The sequence below is a fragment of the Anser anser genome (genome assembly GCF_964211835.1).
Source record: "Anser anser genome assembly, chromosome: 1".
NCBI classification, from domain to species: domain Eukaryota; kingdom Metazoa; phylum Chordata; class Aves; order Anseriformes; family Anatidae; genus Anser; species Anser anser.
Window position 1 is genome coordinate 169036877 of NC_139720.1, and position 13409 is coordinate 169050285.

At 40.2% G+C, this 13409-nt stretch overlaps 1 protein-coding gene across 18 annotated transcripts in view; it reads left to right on the forward strand.

Annotated features, from left to right (window-relative positions):
- Positions 1–13409, forward strand: part of KLF12 (KLF transcription factor 12) — a 247046-nt gene that overhangs the window by 135127 nt on the left and 98510 nt on the right. Inside the window, exon 3 of one of the 18 annotated variants that reach the window (XM_083826751.1) lies at positions 467–11745. The exons of the other annotated variants lie outside the window; for them this stretch is intronic. The gene's annotated coding sequence lies outside the window, so the exon portion shown is untranslated. The remainder of the gene's footprint in view (positions 1–466; positions 11746–13409) is intronic. 18 annotated transcript variants of the gene reach the window in all.

Sequence of the window (13409 nt, forward strand, 5' to 3'; positions counted from 1 at the left end):
AGTGCTTTTCAAATTTCATAAGCTACCTATCTATTAAGGAACTTTTGTTTTGTTTTGTTTTGTTTTTTGTCTAGGTTAAGAAATCAATAGCAGTAACATATCAGAAATAATCATGCTGTATTTTAAACAAATAATATATTCTGATTTTTAAGCCATTGCATTTTAGTTTACGAAAAGATTTATTTGCATATACTCTTTTTGTGCAAGGACACTAGAGTGCTAGCCATGGTTTAGAGATCATCTAGCCCAAGGGAGATCTTTCTCCCTCTTTGTACAGTGGAAAATGCAAAATTCAGTGTGTGAATTTAAACCTGTTCACAAAGGGCATGCTTTTCCTAGTTGTCTTTCTTGGATCCTTTAGGAAAAACTTGAACTAAATAGGTGAATTGGTTCAAATCTCTCTCTCTATTTCCTATTGTTTTTTCTTTTTTTATTATTATTATTTCTTCTTCCTTTATTTTTACAGTGTTCTATGTCATACTGAAAATACACGTGGAGGGCAAATGACTGGCATACTTTGTACTATTTATGTACCAAGGATTTGGCTTTCCTGCCAGATCTGAAAGATTGAAGACAAGACTCAAAGACATCTCTTCCCCAGGAGGATTTGTTTGAGAACAGCCGGACTAGTTCTTTTACCAGACGAAGCTAATACTTACAGGGAAGTACTGTAAAAAACATCTCATGCCATTCACAACCTTTCAGGCTTATTGAACTCAATATGAACTTAGGGATAGCTTTTCAAGAACCAGTTATGGCATCTCTTGTCATTGTTGTACACAATTGCTTCCGCAAGGGCTACGTTCTCTTTCTAAGACTTATTTCTGTATCATGAAAGAGTTACAGAGTAAACTCATTTTCCAGAGATAACTGGCTTAGTCTCAAAATAATAAACATATCCCTCTATGACACTGCTGTTACTTCAGGATGTAATGAAATTGTGATTTCAAATGTCATGCTTTTGGTGTGTAATCAATATTTCCAAGATCAACTGTATTATGTGCATTAATATTGTTCTCTAGACTGTGAAATCTTTGGAGACAGTTAAGATGAAGGCGAAGCAAGAAATATGTTTTGCTTGCCAAATTTCTCCCTTTTCCTAGATTTATATCTCAAATAGTCCTATACAAAGTTTGGTTGTTTTCTCTTAAATATTCTCTTCCTTACTCTTTCGTATTTGAGTGCATCAAGGCCAGCATTTTGAAATAGCACTGGTGCCTGAACTAGGACACAGTCTGCAAATTCTGGCCTAAACAAACGTTCTTTCTCTCCTGAGGCGCCGCGTATGAATTAATAACCTGAGAATTCCCTGGGTAAATACTTAGGTTCAGTAATCTTTTTGGCGGTCAACTGGCCCCACTATTTTAACGACCAGCTCTGTTGGGACATATTTTTAACAGTCGGAGCAGATCATTTGGTAAGCTGGCTCTCTGGGCCGTTTGCAAAGCTGTTCCCTCAGAAGAGGGATCATTAGCTGGGTCAGCAGCAGCCCTGGTCACGCTCCGCAATGGCTGCATCCCACAGGACTGGCACTGGGGCTGATCCACAGTCTAATGTGATGTTGAACACTTGTATGTGTTCATAAAGCTAAACAAGCAAATTTTGCAGGATGTTACAGTCGCATACCAAAGCAAACAAACAGAAAAGCAAGTTGGCAAGCAAAACCCTCTTCCTCTGGTGTACGGGTGTATTGGCACTGACTTTGCTGTAGCCTTCCACGTAGCGCAGCTGCTGCAGTTAGTCTTCAGGCTAATGCAGCTGGCTTTGCACAGTCCAAATGATGGCCTTTAAGTATGATTGTTACTTACCTTAAATTTAATAAAATTACAATATCTGTGATCGACAGTAGAATATAGCTGTTATTTTCCTTCCACATAAGAAGAATTCAGTTTTTAAAAAGGAAGGCAAGGGGAAAAATGGTGATAAAGCTTGTTGTTACATTCCAGGATAATAAAGCAATAAAGTTATCAATTATATTCTATGCAGGCACTGGATTAGTTATAAGCTGAATATAAATTGCTGTCTGAGCGGTAGAGTCATTGGGTTTGAAGTTGAACAGATTCCTCAGAAATGCTTTCTGCATTTGAAGAATAGGCCCTTGTATATCAAAGTTCTTGTTACCATGTACTATGATGAAGTACCTCATCCGTCTGTGAAGACCACCTGGGTGTATATTAACTGTGAGTCATTCTATTAAAATCTTGTAATGGGATTATAAACAGTCTTTTCACAGCACTGCTGTCGTTCTAAATGCTGTCCATGTCAGCTAGTCATTTGGACACCTGGTCATATTCAAGTGTGCATCTGACTTTCCTCTTCTCCCTTGGAAAAGGGACTGATCCTCTGCACAGCTAGGCAAACAGCTTTTAGACTGATCTGTTCCTGAAATGGAACATCCATAGGGATTTCGGTGCCATAATTCAAAACTGAAATCCTTAAATCTTCTATTTGACCACAAAAATTTGGAGGGATGGGATTTTTTTATTTATTATCTATTGTATACAACACTTTACAGTTCTTAGGACCTAAAATCTTGTTTATGTGTATGTGGTGCTTTTTAAAAGCAGAACAGCTCAGTGACGTCTGTGTCTGATCAGGACCAGGAAAACAGGTGATCTATATATATCTCCTGTCAAGGGTATCTGACCTGGCAGTTGAGATATTAAACTTTTACTGCTTTGACTCAGCCTCTGCTTTAGATGCCCCCAAACCTTGTATTTTGAAGCACAGAAGTAGCAGGTAATGTTTGTGCCCTCTTTTTACTCAGAAGCATGGACCACTTAACCACTAATGATGTGGAAGACCTGGCTTCAGTTTGCAGCAGTGCCTGAAGAGATTCAAGTCTGTCTCCGGTACTCACAAGGAGAACTCTATTTATGAGGCTTTTTATGGTTTACGAGGTGCAGTTACGAGGCTGTTCCGAGATGGGATCCTTCTGATGCATCCTTTTGAAACTGGTCTGATTTACAGGCTTTAAGATTTACTGGACAGGAGGGAGAGGGAGAGAATTTTGATCGTAGTTTACTTGCCAGGCTGCGGCAAGGCAAATTTTTCAAGAGTGGTGTTCTCAACAGCGTTTTTCTCTTTTAATGGGACGTGCTCAACCAGACAGATTGCTGGTGGCATCTTGATTCTCAATCTTTTTTCCTTACAAAGTTCATCCGAAGTGCTTAACTCCTTCTAGAGTGTAAATAATGAGGGTATAAGAAACCTTCCCTGTCAGAATTTTCCACAATTGCTCATTTCCATAGCTGTTTCAACCTTTCTCTGGAAGACTGGCCTGCTCACGATTGGAAATGCATGTGCTGTACTCCCTGATCTGTGCAGGTATGGCACTTACTGAGAAGTTTGTTGCTTGGGAAGTGTACACAAGATGAGCTCCTTGCCATGGCCATGGGAGGGTCAATTGCACTGTGGCTCTGCCCTAGGTGGCATCGCAGAGAACTGTGGCTGTCTGCTCATGTGTGGCTGCATCAGAAACAATCCTCTGTACTGATTGAATATAAAAATCTTGAATTATTGCACGAAACTCGTGAGATACCAAGCCATTTATAAAGCAGCTGCAATTTAGAGCTTTTAATTTTCTTGTGTTAGATTTTCAAGATGCAACATACAATTATGTTTATTATGAAGTGAGAGAGAGTCTTTTTTATTCGGTGGGAAAAAAAAACCACCACCAACAAAGCCGAAGTGTGATTTCTCCTATTTAAGTTGTAATATATTAAGAGTTGTCAGTACTAATTAGCACTGTAAAGTAGCTTAAACACAGGACCCACGTGTCAACAAGAGAAATAGTGTCTGTGTCTCTGGAGAAGCAGAAACTTGAGTATGTCTACTCAGAGATGTATTTGTTGTGCTGATCTTTTTTTTTTTTTTTGGTGAATGGTAACGATGGTTAGTGAAAAAATAGAACAATTCAGCTTTTGCTTCTTTTAAAGTTACCTCATGCACCCCTCCCAAAGTAAATAAGAATGTGGGTTTTTGCATGTAGCTCATCTCCTCTTTGAGTCAGAGCAGCAAAGCAGGAAACCACGCAGGAGTGAATTAACGCTTGCACCTTAAACCTTAAACCTCAACACTTGCACCTTAAACCTCATTGGTCCTTGAACAGTAATGATGAGTCTTATGGAAATGTTCATTCGGATCCTTCGTGTAAGCATTGACTATTAACTAGGGTGAACCCATGTGTCTGTGTGTGCATATAAAAAGAGGGGAAGGACTCTTTTATCACAGATCATAGCAACAGGACAAGGGGAATGGTTTTAAACTAAAAGAAGGTAGTTTTAGATCAGATATAAGTAGGAAATTCTTTACTATGAGGGTGGTGAGGTACTGGCACAGGTTGCCCAGAGAAGCTGTGGATGCCCCATCCCTGGAAGTGTTCAAGGCCAGGCTGGATGGGGCTTTGAGCAACCTGGTCTGGTGGGAGGTGTCCCTGCCCATGGCAGGGGGTTGGAGCTAGATGATCTTTAAGGTCCTTTCCAACCCAAACCATTCTGTGGTTCTATAAAAAATGCAACAATAAATTCTCAGTGTCAATGTAAATAGGGAGTTAAGGACCCTCTTTCTTTGTCAGTAACAGTTACTTTGGTTCAAAGGTGGGGAGTGATTTCAGTGATGTTGTAAAACATCTCCATACTCAGTACCAGGTGGCACGTGGTGTTGCATCTAATGTTGTTTTATTTAGGAAAAAAAAAAAAAGGAGATTCAGGTCAGTCAAAAACTTTTGGGAATTCACTAGCTTGTTATAATCAGTAAAGAAATAACAGAAACATCAGAAAATAAGTGATGTATGTTCTTTGCTGAAATATTAAATGGGTCAATGTGCATCTTTAATGATGATTTTTTTTAAAAAAAACTTCAAATACTTCCAAAGAGCTAGAAAATAAAATGAAACTTTTCTTTCTGTTGAAAGATAATTGGTGGACCAAGCTAAACGGTTTCTTCTATCCATTTCCTTCTCTTTTCCTCTGGACAAGTGGGAGAAATAGTTTGTCTTGTTGCCCCCATCACCATGGAGAGCATGTAAGAAGTTTCCATTAAATTAAAACCTATCTCTCAAGGGGACTCAAGAGAACTGTTTTACTTGCAGTTTAGCCGTCAAGTGTCTAATCTGGTACTTTATATGTATTACTTGTCAAAAAACAATGATTTTGTCTCTAACAAAATTTAATTTTAGGGAACGTCATACATTCTGAAGTTGACGCAAACTATCAACAACTTCTTTGAAAATTGATGTTTCCTCTCTTAAAAACAATTACTCCTCCTGAACAAACTTAGAGTGATGCCATGCATGACTAATAACATGGTGATCATATTTGTTTTGTATGACTCTGTTCTGAGAAAAACAAGTAAAATACAGTTTCTTCTGCTGTGTAGTAAAAATCACTGGGATATTATTAACAATTAAAAAATATCTAGCTGAGTTAATTTTATGTTGCTCTCATGGTTAAAGATACCAAGAAATAAGAATATGAGTGTATAGTTGCCTCAGATTTCAAGTGTGATAGTTTCAAATAATAAAAGTTGTTAGACGTACACAGTGTAAGCTTTATAGTGTGGAAATTTCTGGATAGTAATAGATTTTGTTCTATGCCATTTATCTTCAGTAACCTTAAAAATCAGAAATAATAAAATAATATATGGCTTCATGGTTATGATAGGTTTAATTTTATTTTTTAATGTATTATAATGTGTTAGCTCTAATGTTGTAATTCTGAACTTTTGATATTATGGTTCTGAAAAATCTCTTCAGATTCTCCCCCTACATTTTCCCTTCTATTAAGTGGAAGTAGTCTGTATTATCTACACCTAACAGAGACTTCTGAAGAATAATCAGCTTTCAATAGTCAGTAAGTGCTTAGTATTGCCATAGGTTGAAGCCAAAACAGGTCAGCTCCAGGTCTGTATCTGAGCATTTGTCTGCTGTTCCACGTATTGTGTCAGTAGGTTGTCCATCTCATAATCCATATCCTACCTTTTTTACCCCTTGACTGTAATTTTGATCATGTGTATTCTGAGTTCAAGAAGCGTTTGGACAACACTCTCAAACACGTGGTCTGATATTTGGGTGGCCCTGTGTGGAGCCAGGGGTTGGACTTGATGATCCTTGTGGGTCCCTTCCAAGTCAGGATGTTCTGTGATTCTATGCTTATTTATTAAAGACTCAGAAAAGGTGCACTTACAGGGTTAGGTTTTTATTACTGGTCTTCTGTAGCAGTAAATACTGTGACGTATCGGGTCAGTGAGTTGAATCGAAGTCCATTCCAGACGCATTAAAAACTAATTTTCCAAATCTACATATTTATAGTTTATATAAGAGCGCAATCACTTTTGGGGAATAAGTCAAAAACAGCCATTTCCATCTTTGTTTCCCAAAAACTGTGTTAAGGCAACATTACTAAGCCTGACAGATTAAGCAATCTGCCTTTGGGGAATGTTAGGAATGTCTTTGCTAACTTTGCTCAGACCCTCAGTGGGCAATTACTGCAATATGCACTGCTTATCCTCATTTTTTGTGGACTGGTGTTACGGAGAGGCAGGATGTTTCACCAGTGGGTTTCGGGGATATCTGCTGACAGTGGAGGAATGATGTATCTTGGCAGCTTTGTGTCCAATGCCAGCCGCTGGCAAGGCATTCTGCTTTACTTGGCACACAGCCTTTTGTCCAGCCACACCAGGCTTGACCATCTCGTCCCCTCCGGGCTGGGTCATGCACGCTCATCCTTGCAGCGATCAAGCCCTGCAGCCTTGGCAGCCAGCCCCACCACCCGGGGAGATGGGCACCATTTCCTTCTCGCCATCATCTTCTTCAGTTGCCTCTGAGGTGACATTATGTGACCTAGTGGCTCATTTAGTATTTAAAATTGTGGAATCCCTTAATTTACAGCTCACCTCTCATGGTATGACCCCTTGGAGCTCTGGTCTCTTTGCTGTTCATATCCCAGCCCTTCCATCCAGAACTTGGTATCAGAGAGCTCTAGACCCAGTCTTTGCATTTTGTCTGTCTCTGTAGGGCCTTTTCCAGACAGTGCTGTTATTCCCCGTTCTTTCCTAGGAACATGCTGGAGTTTGCTAGTTTTAGTAAATCCTTACTTAATCATTTTTTTCCTGTCTGAAGTGAATCTTCTTTTTTTTTTTTCCTTTTTTCTCTCTTTTCTCTCCCCAAACTACTGTAAGGATTGCTTTCAGTCAGATCTGACTATAGTTAGTACTACTCAATGTACTTATTTTAGTAAGGAGAAGTGTGTTGAAACTGAGATGCAATCTCAGTTCAGAGGTTAGAAGAATAAAATCAGCAAAACCTCAGAATGAAGGACAGCAAAGAGAAAAAGGAGGTTCGTTTGGGAAAATGAATCCTTCTTGTGGAAATTAAGATAAACAGAGACAAGCAGGACGAGACAGAGAAACCCAGTTGCAGTGTACGGAAGACAAGTTACATGTGAGTTTGGGGCATGGCACCACCACTGCTCCTGATGTATTTTTCAAGTAGCTGAAGAATTGTTGCCACCTCCTGTAGTTCGTGGGTGTCTTCCTGCTAGAGGGAACACGCGAGGAAGACTGACTACAGAGGAATAACTAAAAAGAATTAGCTGCCCAGTCTTTTATGCCTTTTTCACATCAGCTGTACTTGCCTGGTGCACAGAGCCCCGTTACGGTGTCTGGCACCACGTGCCCAAGGAGGAATGACTTGGATGTGTGAGATCCCTCTGGGACTGCTGAGCTCCAAGGCTGGTGGGGACATGACTGAGTGTCACCTGGAACTGTTCATCAGCTTGCAGATAGCTAACTAATTCAGGGATTATTTGTCATAGTCCTCATATTGCTACTACATCTATGAATATTCCGGGGCCAAATCTTTGCATAAAAATTTTAACTTCAGGAAATTACTGACTGCAAGTTATTCTTCAGGCTGTCATTTCTCAGAGCAAGTCGGTTTGCTTGGAAGCATTGAATACTTCTATGTTAGATAGAAATAAATGTTAAAATATAGTTTGAATATTTTCACCTAGAAACGTAAATGCTGCTGAGCACTTTTTTTCAAAACTGACTTTCACTAAGCCTCGCTAGTTTGTTGGACCTCTCTAGCAGCAAATCTGTTTGGGAGGTACTTGCAAAAAGTTCCTGATGTATTCAGTTTCATGCTAGATAACTAGTTTATACTGACAAACCAAATTAATTAAAAATTCCCAGTGTATGTTTAGTACATTATTTTCTTATTACTTTACAACACAAGCATCAAGGAATCAAATTTATTAACTCAAATAATCTCATTTAACTCATAGTACTATTCAATGCATAGTCTTTAGATAAACTAAATGGAAAGATTCTGATTTAAAGGGGGATTAGGAAAAATAAAGAACTAACGGAAATTAAAAAGAAGAAGAATTACTCCAAAAACCTGAGAGAAAAATTTATGAGTACTGTTAAGTGGATATGTAAAATTTTGATTGTTTGGGATTTTATAAACTGTTTTTTTAATGTGAAGAATGATTATGAATTGAGGGGAATAAGGTACTTTAAACAGTGTTTTACCTCCCCCTTAACCATTATTGAAGGATCTCCTGTTTTTTCAGAAATTATTCTCAAATCTAAAGTGGATTAGTACAAGGAATACAAATACATTATCAGTATTCTTTATATGCTTGAAGCAAGTAATATCACAGGTGACATTACACTGCTGTTGTTGAACATGTTTGTTAGGCTCTTGGTTCTCTTGAAGTATTGTGTCATAGCAATAGGCATAAATTAGTTTCAACAGATTCTTCATTTGATAGAGGATTCTAGTAACACTGCTCAAATATAAATAACACATCTATGCTCAACGTCTAGTTTTCTGAATGTGTTCATGATTTAGGGATTGAGGGGGTAGGGTTTCTTGCTTTTTTTTTCTTTTATGAAGCGTTGGGGCAGGGCTCTCAAGAGTTTGAAGTACTGTGTATTTGGCATCATGTTCAAGAAATGTATTATTTTTACATTTAACTTATTAGATTGTACCGGGGCTGATGAGTTTATAGGGGTATAGGAGGTGGTAATCACTGGTTCTCCTTAGGTGCCATGGGAGATACGCTTTGGTAAATCTGTACGTTTTGGGATGGGAGAGTTAAATACCAAGTAACCTTAATGCTTATTCTGTCTTCGGAAATGCATTATTTAAAAATAAGTCATTTCACACTAAGTGTATTTGTGTTCACTGTTAAACATGTTTAAAAATTAATGCTGTTTGTATAGGGATCTCTCTTCGGTTTTAAGCACATTCCCTCGCTCCTAGTTTGAACTGTTACAAAAGGTTTGAGCCTGTGGTACTTTTTTTATTATTGCAGTAGTAGTGGAATACCTCCACACGGAGTGCAGCAGTGCCTTAGTGTGACTGTTCAGGAAAAAGTTAATAGAGTGTTTTACAGCTTTGGAGCTTGAATTTTTGCTTGTCTATTTATGAATGGTTGGTTTGAATTTGGTCTCCCCAGCTCACAGTAATGCTGTTTTATTTGGGGTCTTTTTCTGTAGGTTCTGCACATCAAGCAACACTCTGCAGGCAAAGGTCACCTGTACCTCACCACATGTGCTGAGTTTATTTTGCCTCTTCAGAATCACAAAGAGAATAGAAATTCTATTTTAGGCATTAAGAGTTGGAAATATCCACTTCGAAATCAAACATCCAAGTATTATGCTGAGATAATGATCCATTAAGTGAATCACGAGTACCTTAAAGTGGGGATCATTCAGTCTCTCCAGTTGAATCCATTTCAATTTGTTTAATTGAGTTTTCATTGAACCCCTTTTTATTTTAACCAACCCTGGACTCAACCCTCTGTCTCTCACAGTGCCGACTGGTGCTTTTTAGAAAAGTTTAAATGGGAGTTGTAATAGAGTCAGACTCACCCTAACTTGGGAGTGCAACCTCTTGGGATGGATCTTTTTTTTGCTTCGAACACAAATTTCACCTTGACCTTGACCAGTCATTTCTCGAAAACTTATTCTAAACCACTTTTTAATTTAAGTTTCCAGTAAAAAGCAGAAAGATCCAGCTGTCTTGCATTTTGCTGTCTTCTTCAGTGTGACCTCCTGCATTTGTCTAATGTATCCAGACTGAGCAGTTTTGTTAGCATGGGAAGGCTTGGAGCAGCAGCCTTCATCAACAGGGCACTATCCTGATATAGCCTCATGTACAAATTGATAATGGTGATAGCTACATCTCCGAGTGAGCATAGTTGAGTCTCAGATGTGTCTTCCAGGGGGTAGCAGGGTATTTCAAATACAGGTTGTTTAGTTATTTTTTTTTCCCCCAGGTTGCCATATTTCTCCCTTTTTTAGAGTGTTTTGCTTGCTTTGGTTGAAGTGGAGCTTTTCAGGCGGAAGCGTGTGAGTATTGTGAATGTAATTTCTCATGACGGGAAGGGGTTTTCAAAAACATCTCTTCCCGTAATTTTAAAGAGAGTTTACTCCTAGATTAGTAATACAAAACAAACAAACAAAAAAGACCCTGAGTAAAGGATTGGGCACCTTTTGAAGTGCCCAAGCTGCTACTTACTCAAGCTAGCTGTGTGTCAGCCTTTCATACTCTGCAAGTGCCTAGGTGGGGCACAACAGGGCAAAAACTCATATAGGAAGACAGGCTTTGTGACAACCGCTGCAGAACCACAAGGTCAGGGAGATGAATTTTCTACCCTTATCTAAAGGAGAGATTAGGAAAATATTCCATTTTTAATTATAAAAAAACAAGTATCATACTAAAAAAGAGCACGCTGTTTCATACACCCAGTCCACCTGCGTGCCTGCTTCATGCCTTTAGCCTTGCAAACACATCTGTGTGCTATGCAGAAGCAGAATTACTTCTGCTAGAGCAAGTGGGTTTTGTTATTTCAAACCTAGCATGAGTTTCTTTTAACGTGAAATGTTAAAATCTGTGACCTGCAGAATATTCCTGGTAATTTGGGTTTCAGCCTGCAAGCATGACAGCCGGAGCTGAAAGCTGTTTTAGCTGGGCACGGTTCTGCACTGCCAGCCCAGCAGACCGTGTACCTGCACTGCTCAGCCTCCTCCCTTTGGTGCAGCCGTGGCGACGACGTGCCTAAGATAGTGGCAAGCTTTTCAGAAATGAGAAGTATGTATGATGTTCTCATCACACCCTCCTTTAGCTCTGACAAAACAAAATTGTCCTGCCTCAAATCGCTGCTGCCAGAGCAGAATGAGGTGTGGCAGCACAATGACAACTAAGCAGTATTTTTTTTGTGATGTTTGAAGAGTTAAATGGTTAGCAATTTATTTTTTCACTTCCTGTCCTCAAAGCCAGCTTATTTTATAAATGCTAAATTTAGTCTGTTCGGTTTCCGTCATCAAGGACAGCTTTTTTGGTACGCTTTCTTACAAATTGTCTGACCTTGAGGGAATGCTGCCAGAAAGGAAGAGCAGTTTAAAAGCAGACAGCTGATTGTTGGGGGTTGTAAACTCTGCCGTGCAGAGCGATAAAAGTCCACAAAAGCACGAAGACTCCCTGAAGCTTAGTACCCTCTGAAGTTCACGAGTGTAAGGTGCTGGGATGAGTTGCTAAAAACAAAAAAGGGTTTTGGGTTTTCACTGATTTTAACCTCTGCTGTGCGGGAAGGATGAGCTCTTCATGGCTTGGTTATGGATGGGAGACATCGCTGACGTTGCAAGAAGATTGCCAGGAGTGGAAAGAGGCTGCTGCAAAATTAAGCCTACCAGAAGTTAAAAGGAGGTAGCGTTCAGGAGATTGGGAAGAAGGTGAAGTATAACTGTGCAGGAAAGGATGTCCATCCAGCAGATAATTCAGTATCAGCCATAACGGTACCATGCTTCTCTCGAGATGTTGTGTCTGGTTGTGCAGCGGGCTGGTTGTTTTTCCATGAGAGATGGGGAAACAGGCAGTAAGGAATGCTTTTTTACACAGCCAACAAATGCTTTGTGAATAGGGAGATGACGTGTTACGTGCCTGGCAGCATTCATTAGCGGCAAGCTAATGAAATGGAGCACTGCAGAGGGTACTGGTGCACAGCTTTAAAGGGCAGGCACAAAAAGCATCAGCCAAGAACGGTGACTAGAAGAGGCTACAGCATTGTTCAGCAGCCTTTTTCTAGTATGGAGCTGTGCTAATCTGTCTTTGGGTTCTGTTTCAGCCCGAGTTTCAGGTGATGGTTAGCAGCCCCGTTCTGCAGGTGTAAGGTTGCAGCAGCCGTGTTGCAGGGAGAAGCATTGCCAGGTTTGCCTCTGAGTCCCAGCTGTGGCAGGGGCTGAAGCTGTTCCCCTCCCTCACACCAGAGGGAAGGACGAGTGAGACAGGAGAAGCCACATGGAGCCACATGTCCCCGTGTCGTACCGCCGTGGGCTGGGCTGGTGTCCAGGGCAGCCCACGGAGTTACAGGGACCTCAGGCTGAACCCTTTCTGACCCACCAAATGCTCTGGAGGCTGCCAAACCCTCAGCAACAGAGTTCAGACCCCCTAAAACCAGAACAAAGTTTGGAAAAAACAACACAGGCATTTCTGGGAGACGACTGGGGAAAATATGTTTCTGACCCCCACATCAGTGTCAGACAAGCCCACAGCACCAGAAGACACCCAGATCAGTAGATAAGAGTAGAAAGGCAGTACAGAGGGGACAAACTGTAACACTCTCGTTTTTAATCCAGTTGACTTTATGAGCTGAAAAAATGGCTGAGGGTATACCTCTGAACATGCTAGCAGTAGTGTTGTGAGCCTCTGAATTAGAAAAGATGTGGTTCCATTAAATAAAACCAACGGCCGCACTCACTGTCTAAGGAAATGAGCAGTTAAATCTCAGTTAACAATGTTCATAGAAGATGCTAAAAAGTAAAGTGCTGAGTATTCACCTATCCCTTTTGGCTTAGTTTTCACTTTTAGTCATGTAGTTCCTAATGCTGGAATAGTCATTGTCATTGGAAAAAGTCTTGTTTTGTTATGCCGTGCATATCCAGTAAATAACGATAATTTAATATTCAGAGTTTCGATTCAGATACAATTTAAATAGAGCTTTGGCAGCTTAGGTTAAAATTGAGATCTTGGCGAAACACCTGCACCACGTGTGGGTCACTGCTAAGGAGCGAGTTGTTGGAGTAGATGCCTCTGTTGACCACCACCAGTACAAAACAAAACTAATTTGTTTACAATTTTTGTCTTAAGTATAAGGATGTACAAGCAGTTAATGGTATCCTGCTGGCTTTTGTAATGTTGACTGAAATGAGAGAGAGCCTGAATTTACGAAAGCAAAGACATTCTTAATCTGAGCGTTGAGGTGCTCAAGCGAGTCCAGAGAAGGGCAACGAAGCTGGTGAGGGGTCTGGAGAACAAGTCTTACGAGGAGCGGCTGAGGGAGCTGGGCTTGTTCAGCCTGGAGAAGAGGAGGCTCAGGGGCGACCTTATCGCGCTCTAC